The sequence below is a fragment of the Chiroxiphia lanceolata genome, chromosome Z (genome assembly GCF_009829145.1).
Source record: "Chiroxiphia lanceolata isolate bChiLan1 chromosome Z, bChiLan1.pri, whole genome shotgun sequence".
NCBI classification, from domain to species: Eukaryota; Metazoa; Chordata; class Aves; order Passeriformes; family Pipridae; genus Chiroxiphia; species Chiroxiphia lanceolata.
This window is the reverse complement of record NC_045671.1, coordinates 64,375,540-64,389,891: the sequence shown is the minus strand read 5'-3', so window position 1 is coordinate 64,389,891 and position 14,352 is coordinate 64,375,540. Positions and strand designations below refer to the sequence as shown.

Genomic DNA, 14,352 nt, shown 5'->3' with positions numbered 1-14,352 from the left:
GAGTATATTTCAATAAAAATGTAAGAATATCTGTGTTTTCCAGGTTCATTTCAAGCATTCTGTGTGGTGCCGTGAGAGATGCTGTTGTCTATGAGAGGCTGGGATTATCATGATCAAGTGCTGTATTTTGATTTCATCCAGTGGCTGAGAGATTTGTGGGGTAAAGAGAAAGTGCTGGACTTTTAAAAGTATTAAACAGGTAAGTCTATTGAAATAGATTGGGGTGGTTTTTTGACAGTTTTCAGGCTTCTTTCAATTGCAGGTTCTATTTAACTGCTTCCCCCCCCCCAAAAAAAAAAATAATCTGTATTTCACAACTGCAAATGACCATTGCAATTTCAGTTCTACACAGCTTCAATTTCAGTTCTATACAGCTCTTTATTTTGTACAGTAAGCTGTTTTCTTTACAGAAAACATGATTTTTACAGAAGGAAACTGACATTTCCTTACCTTGTGATAGCAAGAAGAATCTCTGTTATACCCAGTAGCATATCAGTAGCAAAAAATGTAAATAATTAGGCTAACAGAGAAATTTAGTGGCTTCTATTGCAAGCTATTATATTTCAATACTGTCACCTATTACCTGTATGAATTTTGGGGATGATTGCCTGCTTATTTCAAGGGTTTTTTACCATAATATTTTGTTTTATTATTAGATACTGAGAATTCTCTTTCATCTCTAAGTAAGATACATGTTTAAACAACCCATCTCATTCCTTAGAGCAATTTGTAGAAACTAACTGACCTAATATAAAGCAATTTGGTATGGGTAGATTTAAACAAAGTCCAAAGAACAAAAGTCTGTCTTGTCTGACTTCGATGGATGTTTCACAAAAAAGTGAGGAGAGCATGAACAATTTATGTTTCTTTCTTTTTTTTTTTACTGTATGTTGCTGTAGTTTTTATCTTTTCAAGTCAAAATCTTAGAAACTATGCAGGAACATGGTACTCTAGTAAAAACTAAACTGCTGAATTGAGACTATTTCCTGAATTGAGTATCAATTATGGCTGATTAAGGTTGATCATATTCATGTTTTCATTTTTTGCTTGGTAAAGGATAAGGAGTGATATTTAACAAAAATATTCAAAGCTGTCTTGGAGTGCGTCTAGGGCAGCAGTAGATACTGATGCATAAATTCCAGTCTTATGTCAATGTGAATTATACCTTATAAATGTACAGTTTGGCTGAGGAAACAATAAAGCAATGTTCTGGTGGCACTGTACCTTGTTATCCGGACTGTGCAACTTCCAGACATGATCTCACGGGTAAAGTTCGGCCTAGACATAAGTACAGAAAAACTGTCTTCACGTTCATTTCTCCAGACTTCTGGGTTCGGAGTACACTCAAATAGATGCAGATCACCTATATCTATATCATCTATATCTATATCTATATCACAGCTGCACTCTCATTGTACTCTGCCTGTTTTCAAAACAAATATTTTCAGTGGAATTATTTTGGTAACAGGAAAAGTATGTTTTATTGACCACATAGTTCTGCAAGTGAATTGTCCACTGAATTCAAAACTAGTGATTTGAGGCATAGATTTTTTTTAAAATATTTTTACCAAATCACATTCTGTAAAAAAAAAAAAAAAGGAGGGGGAGGAACAGGGGACCAGTGACTGAAAAAAGGTGACTAACAGTTTCACAAACTAAAGACAGTGTTGCAACTCATCTTTGAGATACAAAATTGGGGAATTTTAATACTAATATAGAGTGATAAAAAAGAAACGTACTTAAAAATAGCATTTTATATTGGATTGTGTTTCTAGTTTCACATTATTTTCCTATAGAAACCTACAGTCTGGTAAAATATTCTTTTCATATGTCTATATTTCTCATGGTAGCTTTATTCTGATGACATTAACGCAGAGTTGAAATCAACTGTTGAATCAGGATTGTTTATGCTTTACTAATATTTATCTCCTTAAGACTCAGATTTTTATCCATTTTTGAAAGAAATTGTTTGCAATATTTAATTGAAGGGTTATCTATTAAGTAGAAGTCGACAGTAATAACACTGTCGATCATAGTTCAAAGCTTTAGAACTGTGTGGTATGTGGAACACGAGAAGCAAATGAAAATTAAATCCTTATTTTGCCTTTCAGAAAGTATTGCTTTTTCTTTCTGCTGTCCCTCATTTGTAGAAGTGTTTTGTAGTCTGTACTGTAAAAACTAAGCATACTTAAAACATTGTTACATTTGTTACCTCAATAAGGGTTCAGATTTTTCACTGTTTGCATCAAAAGATACCCTGTGTTTCCAGCTGCATAGCTTTCCAAGATACTCTGCTGACGGAATAAATGGGTAGAAAATTAGGAGCTCTACAAACAGCTTGTGGGAGGAAACCTTTCTCAAAAGACTTAAAATGAATTACTAACCAATGAAAACTTTTTGCTAAATTAAGAGCTGTCATGGCTCCCAAATCTGTCATGGCTTTCTGTGCTCTACAAAACCTTTCCCTTCAAATTTCATCCTTAGAGTTTTGTGTTTGGGTTTTTTGGTTTTGTGTTTGGGTTTTTATGGGGTTTTGTTGTTGGTTTTGGGTTGTTTGGGGGTTTTTTTGTTGGTTGGTTTGGTTTGGTTTTTATTTGGGAGAGAGGGTTGTTTGTTTTATTTGGGGTTTTTCTTTTGTTTCGGATTTGGTTTGGGTTGGGTTGAGGTGTTTTGGGGGTGGTGGTTTTGCTTGTTGTTTGTTATTTTGTTATGAACTTACAAAAAAATTTCAAGAAGCAGTGAGAAAATTACCTGCCAAATCAAGAACTTCTTATTTCCCCCTCAAATTCTGTGTGGCGGCACTATGCACTCAGTATGCCAACAAGGTCCAGTGTTCTTTTAGGTACTGGAGGGAGAACACGAACAACCCTAGTCACCTAATGAACAGCTCAGACATTTTTGTAAGACACTCTGTTCAGCTCATGGAAGCTGAAAGCAACTCCTCAAAAGGTAAAAATAAGGCACTGTTTTTTACAGGTTTACTGTTTGGGGGGGATTTCCATAGTTTTACTTTGGTTTAATAGCAGTATTTCTAGTGTATGAGAGGTAAAGGCCTTGTCAGGAAGTTTCAATTCTATTTTTAGGTTCTTATGATATGGTTATAAACTGATTCCACCAAGCCAAGCCTAGCTCAGACTATCTTGTTCTGTTTAAAACAAACACTATATACCTTTTTAAGTTTCCACATAACAGAAGTTTAAATATAATACTAATATACATGTCAAACTCATAATATTTCCATGAGTATTAACAAAAAAATTAAAGCATTCCAAAAGGCGATGAGTTCATACATGAAAGCTTTGCATTTACCATTCACAAAAAAGTTGAATGTGATATGCAAACTAGGTGACTATGCTGTGCTTTCTGCAAAGACCTGGGGACAATTATGTGTTTTAGTTCTGGCAACTTTATGTGACTGATGATAACACCACATCCTTTCTTCAGGGTCATTATGGATATGCAATACACTGATAACTCCAAGTTAATCTAAGGCTGTTTACAATATGAAGCAAGAAGTGAGCATGTCTGGGAGTTCAGGCATGTACTGTTCAAGTTTTTGACTGCTCGTGTGATCTACTGAGTATATTTTTAACTTAGACTCAGTGCTGTTACTACAACTTTGCTTCTCCTCAATTTTTTTTCTCCCTCCATTTTTTCCTTATTTTGAAATTAAGGTATTGTTTGATTATTCTCTTAAGCAACATGTGATTTTTTTAATTTAATTTAGAGTCTCTTGTGATCTTGGAATAAAAGGCTTCTAAACTATGTAAATATTTGAAAAGATAATGCTCATTTCTATCTAAGGCATTCTGTGATTTGCAGTGGCAGACAAAGGAAGTTAAAAGATTGAGTTTTAAGAATCAGAAGGCAAATAAAATGAAACTTAAAATCTTTACATTTTTTATTTTTAATTCTCATGTTGTTGGTCACATCTTTTGATTTGTGAATCCTAAATTATATAATCCTTTCTGAAAGAAAACAAATTTCTATAATTTGTTTTTCCTTTCCATTTGAGGTCAGGCAATTAATTTTATTACATTTTTTTCATAATTCTTATAGGGAAAATCTGTTTACATAGTTAAATTGGGGAAAAGTTATTCAATAAACTTCTGAGAAAAAAAAAAGTATTCCTTTTCCTATGTAAACACAAAGGAAACAGGACTCACACTTTCCTGAACCTTTAATTAATATACTGTCTCACTGGAAAATGAAGGATGATTTCTTCCTCTTTTTTTTTTTTTTCTCTTCTACTCCTCTGTCCCTCTTCAATTCTTCACCAGATTTTTCTGCATCTCATAGTTTATGATGCAAGCTAAGGGACTGTGTTGGCAGGGATGCTCTCTGGCACCCCAAGTGGGAAACAAGTGAGTATGCTGTCACGGAAGAGTGTGAAAAGGGCCAGGAGGAGGAATAACAGGAAAAGAAAGCTAATTTAATGCCTTCCATTATGTCATTAAACGAAAATGGAAAAGTGAAAGGCTGAGGAAGGATTCCACAATATGAGGAAAGAAAGTTTTGACCAAGTAAGAAAACAGTCTCAATCTATCCCCTGGAATAGGGGACAGGGACAATGTGGACAAAAAAGTCACAACTCATCTCTGAATATGGCCCATTAAGACTGTCTCTTTACACTGGTTGCCCCGACTGTTGTGCAGCACAGGCACTGAGCATGTACAACAGGCAAATCAAGAGATGCAGCTCTAACCCGGCCTTCCCAAGAGCTACACAGAGAGATCAGACATGCTCCTATCTACTCTTTTAGAAGACCCTTCTCCCTGAAGGTCAGACAAACATAAATTTCATACAGCTTGGTCAGCTTCATCTGCTAATGTGAAAAAGCAAGGATTAGGTGGTGCTTAGAATAGTGCATAATAGAACTGTCCACTTCTCTTCTTTACACTCTAGACTGTCAACCCCATTGGGTCTTTACTGCCCATAGATTACTTAAATACAACTTTGCACAATGGGCCACCCAGAATGGGTCAATATACAGAGATTTTATGTCTTAAAACTCACTCCCATACTCATTTGTCAAAATGAAATCTCATAATCTTTTCTCAAATTTATGTTTCAATTAAAAACAAAATCTCTTCTTCTGAACTTTATTTCTCTTATTCAGTTTCTACCCCTCAGGTTTTATCCTTCTATTCATAATTTTATCACCTCATCAATCAATAAATTACAACTGTCTAGCAACTACAACAGGCAGACAACAGAAATCAAATGTACCAAACACCATGATGCTTGCTAATAAAAAAAATGAGCTCCTAGGGAAAGTTACAAAAATTGTTTCATTACAGAGGATCTTACAAAAATATGAGACAAAGAAAACACAGATACAGAGAAAGGCTTAAGGTGATCATAAGTGTGTCAACACAATTATCCTGTTGCTGATGAGGAGCTAAACCTCCTTAACACTGACTTTTTCAATAAAGTCTTACCTGTCACAAATCAAGGTGCAGCTGAAAGGAGGAAATTATACATTTAAAGGTATAATTTATACAAAGTATAAATTGTACAATGTATACATTATACATTGATTAGGTTAACAAACAAGGCTCTGAATCTTAGCTTTCTTTTAGTATTTTCCAAGTATTTTTGAAATCTGTAAACTCTTTTAAATGTTCATCACTTCACAGAAATAGATAAATGGAAAAGAAGTGAAAAAAATAAAAAAAAGGAAAAAAAAAAAAGAAAGAAACTAAAAAGTGAATCCCTGTGTCAAAAGAAGTGCCAAGTTATTTGAGTAATTCCTTCGAGTTCCCAACCCTTTGCTACACAATGTGTGGACACATAAAAATTGATATAAAGGCCTCATCTTATTTCTCGTTTTTCTCAGAGTATCCTGCTTGGGTTAGATTGCTATCTTACCATAGGCACATTCAAAAAAAGGTCCAGTCTTTTTCAAGGACATTTCCATACATAAGAATAGTTCAGGTTGTAGCTTGATTGTCTGGGGATTTCGTCAAATTCAAATGGTACTTTGAACTTTCTGTCTTTACAATTCCGTGATTTTATAGTTCAAGCTTTATGAAAGTTTGCTCTTCTCCTCTTATTGGTTGATCTGTTGTAGCATTGTAAAGAAACATGTACTTGCACACATCTGCAATTGCAAGAGCATCATCCTGTGAAGAGATGTCAGTGAACAAGGGACTATCTTAGTGTGATGCAGCTTGATGGTGCTATTCAAGTTGGGGACAGTTCAATGCAGATTGGAAAAGAAAACATACTTAGCATTCAGTGTACATTGAGTTATGAATCTCCTAAACTAGAGGTGCACAATATCTCATGGTCTGTCAAATAAATAGTATGTATTTTAAGAACTCTCTAAATTAGCATTGAAAATGACACATTTTAGCAGCTTCAGATGAGCTGTCCAAGTCTGTTGAATAATATCCATCCTTTCTTCCTGCAAAAAGGCAGACGGTAGAAGGGAAATCTTTTAATATATAATCGTACAATAAAATGACCTTTAAAGTATCCTCTTCATCCTCTCTAGCTTGGCAAGTGAAATTTTACATCTCTTTTATCAAATTCAGTATTCAGAAGGTTTTCTGAGTGAAAATAACTTCCTGTGAAAAGCTGAAACAATACTAATAATGTAATTTTTAATATTGCATTGCAAAATTTTTTCTTTAAAACTATGAATTCAGGGAAATGTATTTGTTATTAATATTATTAAATATCCCTCTTATTTGTGAAAGTTAAGATCAAGGCTATAAGATACTGTAAGACGTTAGTTTATAAGACATTATATATGATGTCCATTGAACAACTATATTTTTTTCAAGTATTTATATTTCAGTCATTCAAATAAGATTTAAGTGATGTTTCTGGAAACTTCAGGCTAGGATCTGACACTGTTGGTATCCTTGAAAATTGCTGCTTTACCATGTGGATTACTGCAATTAAATTAGAAGCAGCAGACTACAATAAGATAATGCTAGTCATCATATCAAATAGCCATTCATCATGAACAGTAGCATGTATCTAGTATTAATAGAGTTCAGAATTATAGGTTCCTCTTTTTAATGAGGTATATTCAAGGAATGAGAGATCAAAGAAATATTTTGATAATGGTATTGACCTCTATTGCTGTAGAACCAACTTAAGACATAACTGAAACTAGGTGTGCCTTTTATTTGGTATATGTATATTTTATATACTCATATGAACATCTTTCTACATTGTTCCTGTATGGACAAAACTGCATTCAAATGTCAACACTACAGTGTTAGAAATTCTGCCTACAGACTATATATATATATAGATATAGATGTATACTTATACAGAAGATAGATTTATTTAAGTGATGGCGCGAACTTTGACTTCCCCTGTGAACTCTCTGTGTTATAGTAAGAACCATGTTTGCAATTGAAAGAAAAAGTAATGATTCATTGTAACTGATTCCATCAAATTATTCTTATTCTGACTTTCCTGTGGTAGTTTTTCTTGTAGCAAAGTAGATGAGCATGTTGAATTTTTCTTTGTATTTGGGAACATATTCTGCTCTCTGTTAGTTCCACTGCTGCTTTACATATTGGGGAGAAGCACCTCTGGAGTTTCTCCAAAGGTAAAAGTTGCTCCAAAGCTAATCTAGAGCGTTCTGTGAGTTGATCTTGTCTGGGTGACAGACACCACCCAGGCACTCTCTGACTCTTCCTCCTCAACCAGACAGGGTGTGAATCCGAAAAATCGGTCCCAGAAACTGCTCAGAGACTTTTTTTATCTTTAAGCAGCAAGGTATTTGTTTATTCAACGTTGGGAGCAAGCCAGCTCGCGCTGGACAAACTTGCTCGAAGGCTTCACACAAAATCAGCATTTTTATACAATCTTCAGATGTGATTAAATGCATATTCAAGTGATTATAACAGCTATCTATACACATTAATAATAGGTGGAGTATAGGTGGAGCTCAGGCCGGGCTTGGGGCGGTGCTTCTCTTGGCCCTCAATTTTGGTGGGTCTGGGGGCTTAAACTCATCTTCCTCAGCTTGACCTTCCTTCTCTTCCATTGTTCTTGACCCGCTCACTGAAGCTTGGAAGAAGCCCTGGCTCCAGGCCTATTTCTCCTATTCAAATGTCTACCTGATCCTGTTATATTTCTAATTTATTGCTTCTAGGCCTATGACATGTTCTTGTACTGTTCTCTGAAGTTTTGGTCCAGTAAGTAGAACAGAACGAGCACAGATCGTTTTGGATGTTGGTAGCTTGTTAGCAGGCCCAAATTTCTTAGTTAACTCTTTTGGGCCTAGCCTCCTGTTTCAGGTGGGAAAATAAAATAAAAAACTCATAGCTTGATATAAACACAGGGAGATCACTTGCCAACTACAGCCATGGGCAAAAGAGATTCAACTTGGGAAAGATTGGTTTAATTTACTGACAATTTAAAATAGAATAGAATAGAATAGAATAGAATAGAATAGAATAGAATAGAATAGAATAGGCAGAAATAAAGACAAAATTAAAGCCCTCATCCCCTTCTCTCCATCCCCCACACCACCACACCCACCATCTTCCCAGGCTCAACTTCACTCCTCTGTGCCCAAATCATCTACCTCCTCTCCAAGTGGTGCACTCTTCACATTGTTCCCCAGCTTCAAAAACAGGATACAGTCCTTTAAGAACTGCTCCAGATTGAATCCTCTCCACAGAGTATAGTCCTCCAGAAATGGACTGCTCCAGAAAGGTTCCCCCACCAACCACAGTTTCTTCCCAAAGCCCTACTCCTGTATGGACTCCTCTCTAGAGACTGCAGCTCCTGCAGGGAACCTGTTCCAGCACAAACTTTCTACAGGATCATAACCTCCTTCAGGCATACCCTTGCTATGGCATAGGGTCTCCACATGCTGAAGGTGGATATCTACTCCACTGAACAGTCTGCATCACTATGGTCTTCTCCAGAGGCTGTCAAGGAATTTCTTCTCCATCATCTGGAGTGTCTCCTTCTCCCATTCCTTTTCCAACCTTGGTGTCTAAAGGGCTGTTTCACATTTTCTCACTCCTCTCTGTCACAACGTGTGTGCAGAATTTTTCTTTTGCCCTTTCTTAGGTAAGTTATCACAGAGGCAACACCAGCGTTATGACTGATGGCCTCAGCAGTGACCAAAGATGGGTCCACTTTTCAGTCTGCTGGAACAGGGAGTGTTCGGCATGTGCAGCCCTGCATTCTACTCACAGAGGCTCTCCCAGCAGCTCCCCAGCCACCAAAATGTTGACACTTAAGTAGAATGAAAACTTTACTGAGTTGTAATGTAACACAGATCATAGTCATCCTTGAAAACTGAAAACTTTAGGAAGAAAGAACAAAACAGCACAGGTGACAACTTTTTAATTCACTAAGAACATGAGAAAATAAGAAATTCCTTTTCTGAATCTCTTTACAACCCGCCCCTGAAGGTGAGGGGTGGGTGATAATCCCCCATGGCAGAGTAGAGGGAAACTACACTGAATAATCAGCGCTTATAAATGCATATATATATGTAGGACTTATTTTTGATCAATTTGGCTGCAATGGAAAGGAGATATGTAAACATCTTTACTAATATCTCTAGAAATATAGCAACATAAAAGCATAAAAATAGCACTTAAGATAACGTATAAGGAAGAGAGAAAAAGAATAAAAGTAGAAAGGTCTCACCACCCATGGATGCAGCAATGACTTGATTCTTGCAATTTCATTTGTCAAAGTGATTGTCACAGTCTTGATCCATCAGGGGTGGGGGAAGCCAAAAAAACACAGAATTCATTGGGTTAATATAAGTTTAGGTTTATGTGGGAACACCTAGGTATCTCCCCTTTGTAGGGGGTGGAGCTTTACCCCATCTGTTGCAACACTGTGCATCATGCACAGTCCTCTGGTGGAAGGCTCTAGTAATGAGTCTTGGAGTGCTTTGGGGGTCCTTGGTGGTTTATGACACCTACTAAAACCTGAGAGCTGCCTCTCATGGCAGCATAGCTGAGCCAGTTATGCCCCATCAGAAGGCATGAATACCTTCACATCTACCTGTGGACATCCCAATGTCTCCCCTGGAGGGGAGTTTTGCAACTGAGACAGTTGTGTAAGGGAGGACAATGGCAGGATGAAAAGCACTATCCCGTCTCCGCAGGGTCTGTTTCTTATCAGCCTTCTCCCTTATCTGGCTCAAAACCCAGTTTGTAGCCTCTGGTGGTGAGTGTTCACCCCCTCTCTCCTATGTGGATCAGGGGTTTTGTCACCACGCACCCAAAACTCTCCTTCAGCTGTGTGGGGGGTTGTGTGTGTGTCAACCTGGCCCCAGCAAAGCACCCTGCTGCGTGTGCAAATGGCTCATTGTTTGAGTCATTGAACATTAACATTTCAGTCTCTCACAGAAATATTGTTAGGATACATATTATATAATTTGTATAATTTTATGTAGAATACCAGTTCATCTGCATTTTGAAAGAGGATGACAAATTCTTTCAAACTGGAGATAATACATTTAGAAGCTTTCAGGTATCTTAGTAATACAGGGTACAGAAGTCACTAACTCCTTAAATGAAAATAATATATAAATAATAATAATAAATAATAAATATTCACTCAGAGAAAAGAAAATCACTGGACTTAGTATTTTTTAGTTATAAATGTTCAAAAAAATGAGCTCTGGGTTCTTGGTACTGCTGGATTAACAGCTGGATTCAACCTTTAAGTTCTTTTCCAATCTAAATCTTAATATGTCATTAGATTTCCATAAGGCCTTTACATGCCTCCACACACCATCCTTATCTCCAAATTGGAGAGACACGGATTTGAAGGGTGCAGTGTTCAAGGGATAAGAAATTGGATTGATGGACACAGACAGAGAGTTGTGGTTAATGGCTCTAATCCAGGTGGAAGGCAGGTGACAAGTGCTGTCCCTCAGGGCTCTGTCTTGGGGCCAGTGCTTTTCAGTATTTTCGTCAATGACATAGGTAGTGGGATTTAGTGCATGCTCAACAAGTTTGCAGATGACATAGAGATGAGTGGTGCAGCTGACAAAACAGAAGGAAGGGATGTCATACAGGGGAACCTAGACAAGCTTGAGAAGTAGGTCCATGGGAAACTCGTGAAGTTAAACAAATCCAGGTGCAAGATGCTATAAGTCAGTTGGGGCAATCCCAGGCATGAGCAGACTGGGAGGTGAACTTACTGAGAGCAACCCTACAGAGAAGGACTTGGAGGTTCCAGTGAATGAAAAGCTGGACATGAGCTGGCAACAAGCACTTGCTGCTCAGAAAGCCAGTTGTATCATAGGCCGCATCAAAAGGAGTGTGACCAGCAGATCAAGGAAAGGGATTCTTCCACTTTAATCTGCCCTCCTGAGACTCACCTAGAGTACTGTTTTCAGCTCTGGGGTCCTCAGCGCAGGAAATACCTAGACCTGTTAGCGTTGTCCTGGAGGAGGGCCACAAAGATGATCAAGGGGCTGGAGCACCTCTCTTGCAGAGACAGGCTAAGAGAGCTGTGAGAGTGGTGAGGCACTGGAACAGATTGTCCAAAGAAATTGTGGATGCTCCATCTCTGAAAGGATTCAAGGCCAGTTTGAAGGGGGGCTCTGAGGAACGTGATTTAGTGGCAGTAGCATCCTGCTCACTGTGGAGTGGTTGGAGTAATACAGTCTTTAAGATACCTTCCTAACAAAAACATTCTATGATTTTAAATGATTCTATGATTCTTTTCATTTTGTAAAGTGGGACAACTGATAAAGAAATGTATTGTTTTTAACCTCACGAAATGTAAGACCAGTGAAAGACATTTCTTGTCTTTAGAGGAAAAAAGCAGAGGGATTGTATAAGTTCCAGCCTGAGATTGCTTATTATGCTTCATCTCAACATTAGCAAAATTTCTTCTAGGTTTCTTTGATCTTTCTTTGTTTACCTCAAGTCATTTCAAGACTGAAGCACTTGAAATGCTTCAGTCCACTGGAAAAGCAGTGTTGTGAATTTTTGCTGCAGCTGAAGCTGTACTGCTGTGTCTAAGGCAAGCAGACACAGCCCATGCTCTATAACTGGAGACAGAAGAGGGTGAGAAGGCTAATCCTGTCCAGTTAAGAATAGCTGCCAACATGGAGTCATTACTTCTACAGACATCTACTCTGTTCTTTCTCAAGCCCCACTACTTCAGGAGAAGCACATTTTAACCATGCATTGTGTAGGATAACTCTAACTCTTATTTTTTCTTTTTTGTTATTATTAATAGCGTGACATTTTCAAATGCTAATCAATGTATGTGTTTACCACTACCCATATTTTACATAGTCAGTGCAAACTGACCTTTCTACAGTGAAATAAACAGTTGGGAACAGGAGTTTTGGGTTGTCTCCCAGTACATGAAATCTTTCATAAGATTCAAGAACAGCTGATTGAGTAAAATCTTCTGATATGGAATAGCATTAAGCCAGTCACAGATACTTTAAGCAAGGGCAGAAATTGATTCTTTTTCTTGCCTCCAAAGGTCTCAAAACCTTCCTCATTTCCACTGAGCATCAGTAATGCTAGAATGACATCAAGCACATAGACACTCGTGCATAGTTTCACTGCTGTTTTGCCACAAGCAAAAGGTGTAAAGTACCTGTGTGACCCATAATGAAGTAGCTTTAACTCACTTTTACAGCTGTGACCCAATCCTCTGTTTTGACTCTATTCTCTGCCACACATTAGCTGTGTGATCTTAGATTTATTACATTGTCTCACTGAGCCTCACGCCTTGTCTGTCAAACACTGGTAATGGTGCTTCTTGGCTCCCACATCTGTCAGGTTTGTTTTGATGGCAGGCAATTTGGAGAGTGGACTGCTGGGCACAGCACCCGTACAGCATTTAGCATGATGGTAGAACACTATCTGAAATCTTGCATGCTTCTGGAGTGCAACCTGTAAAGAGTGATATGTAATAAATCTTCCTAAACCTTCCCAGAGGACTTGCCTTTTCTATTTCGTCTTAAGTAGAGGTAGTGAAGGCACTGACATTTAGTAGGAAAGACAAAGTTTCTATCTGTAGAGTGAGCAAAAAGAGGTGCATTTTTCTCAGTCTAGTGTGCATCTCACCTCCGGCTCAGAGGATTGACTTTTCTGGGTTGAAGGGCAGTTTATTTTCAAGGCTCATTCAGCCTTGGCCTCTCAGCCATGGTTGCAATCAAAGATGTCTATCAGCATTAGCTGTAATTGTTTTATGATAGAGAACTGGAATGAGGCCACCAATTCATTTCCTATAGGCCACAAAGCAGACATCTAATTGTCACAATTTTCAGTCATTGCTGACCTCAGGCAATTTCATGCCGTTATCTGGAGGTTAAAAGCTCCCCATATCATTACCTGGCAATAAAGCCATCTATGCCTTTGAATTCTCATTTCTGAAAAGATCTTTGGTCTGCCTACACTTCCCCATGTGCTTACAGCAGCTGTTGGTCCCAGAACAGAGAAGCCATCGACGATGTCCATGTTTAACCAGTCCAGCTACCACCTGTCCTTATGCAGAGCTGATTTCACTGTGTGGCCTGAGGAACCACAATGGTTTTAAACCAGCTGAATCTTACCCAAAGAGAGAGCCAATATTTACAAAAACATTCCAAAAAGTAACTGCAAGGTTTTTTATTGCTGTTCTGGGGGCTGTTATCCCAGAAGCATAGAGAGTATTAGCAGGCTGCTTTCCATTGACTCCATATTAATTTGATAGTAACTTGATATTGGCTTGATATTGCATTTGGAAGCATTTACTATTTTGGGAGTGAGGGTCAGGCCATGGGTTTTATAGGTGTTTGTTTTGTTGTTTGTTTGTTTTTTCTCATAGTGAAATGTTTGCTGAATGGTTGCATTTACATTTCAGTTTTCCGTTTTCCTTAGAAAGGTGATTGAAAGACTCATAGAAAATTTCACTCTGAGAGACGATCTTGCAGACCCATGATATTGTCTTCTTCTTTACAGTTCCTCTACTGCATTCATATGATGCAACTATCAAGATTGCCTAAAACAAATTTAACTGTTTTTCAAGGTAGAAATGCTGGTATCTCTGGCTTTATTTACTAGTATTTTATTTCAAAAAGAGATCCAAGAAAATGGAAAAGTTTGAGAAGGAAGATATGCTATTGTGGAAATAAATATAGCTGGATTTGAGCTTCAAATTATTTTGGATAAAAAGACAGACTGTAGTTGACATTATATTTTCAGTTTTTCTGTAACAGGCAAAAAGAAATCCAACTTATTCATAGAATAATAGAATTCATAGAATAATATGACTTGGTTTGGAAGGGACCTAAAGACCATCTTATTCCAAGCCCCTTGTCATGGACAGGGACATCTTTCACTAGACCAGATTGTTCAGAGTTCCATCCAATCTGGCCTTGAACATCTGCAG

At 37.7% G+C, this 14,352-nt stretch overlaps 1 protein-coding gene and 1 long non-coding RNA gene across 4 annotated transcripts in view; both read left to right on the top strand.

Annotated features, from left to right (window-relative positions):
- Nucleotides 1–14,352, top strand: part of LOC116781168 — an 844,439-nt gene that overhangs the window by 74,916 nt on the left and 755,171 nt on the right. The window lies entirely within an intron of this gene.
- The window catches only part of LINGO2 (leucine rich repeat and Ig domain containing 2), a 481,605-nt gene that overhangs the window by 324,156 nt on the left and 143,097 nt on the right, over nt 1–14,352 (top strand). For all 3 annotated transcript variants that reach the window (XM_032676784.1, XM_032676785.1, XM_032676786.1), the window contains one exon: nt 44–199. The gene's annotated coding sequence lies outside the window, so the exon portion shown is untranslated. The remainder of the gene's footprint in view (nt 1–43; nt 200–14,352) is intronic.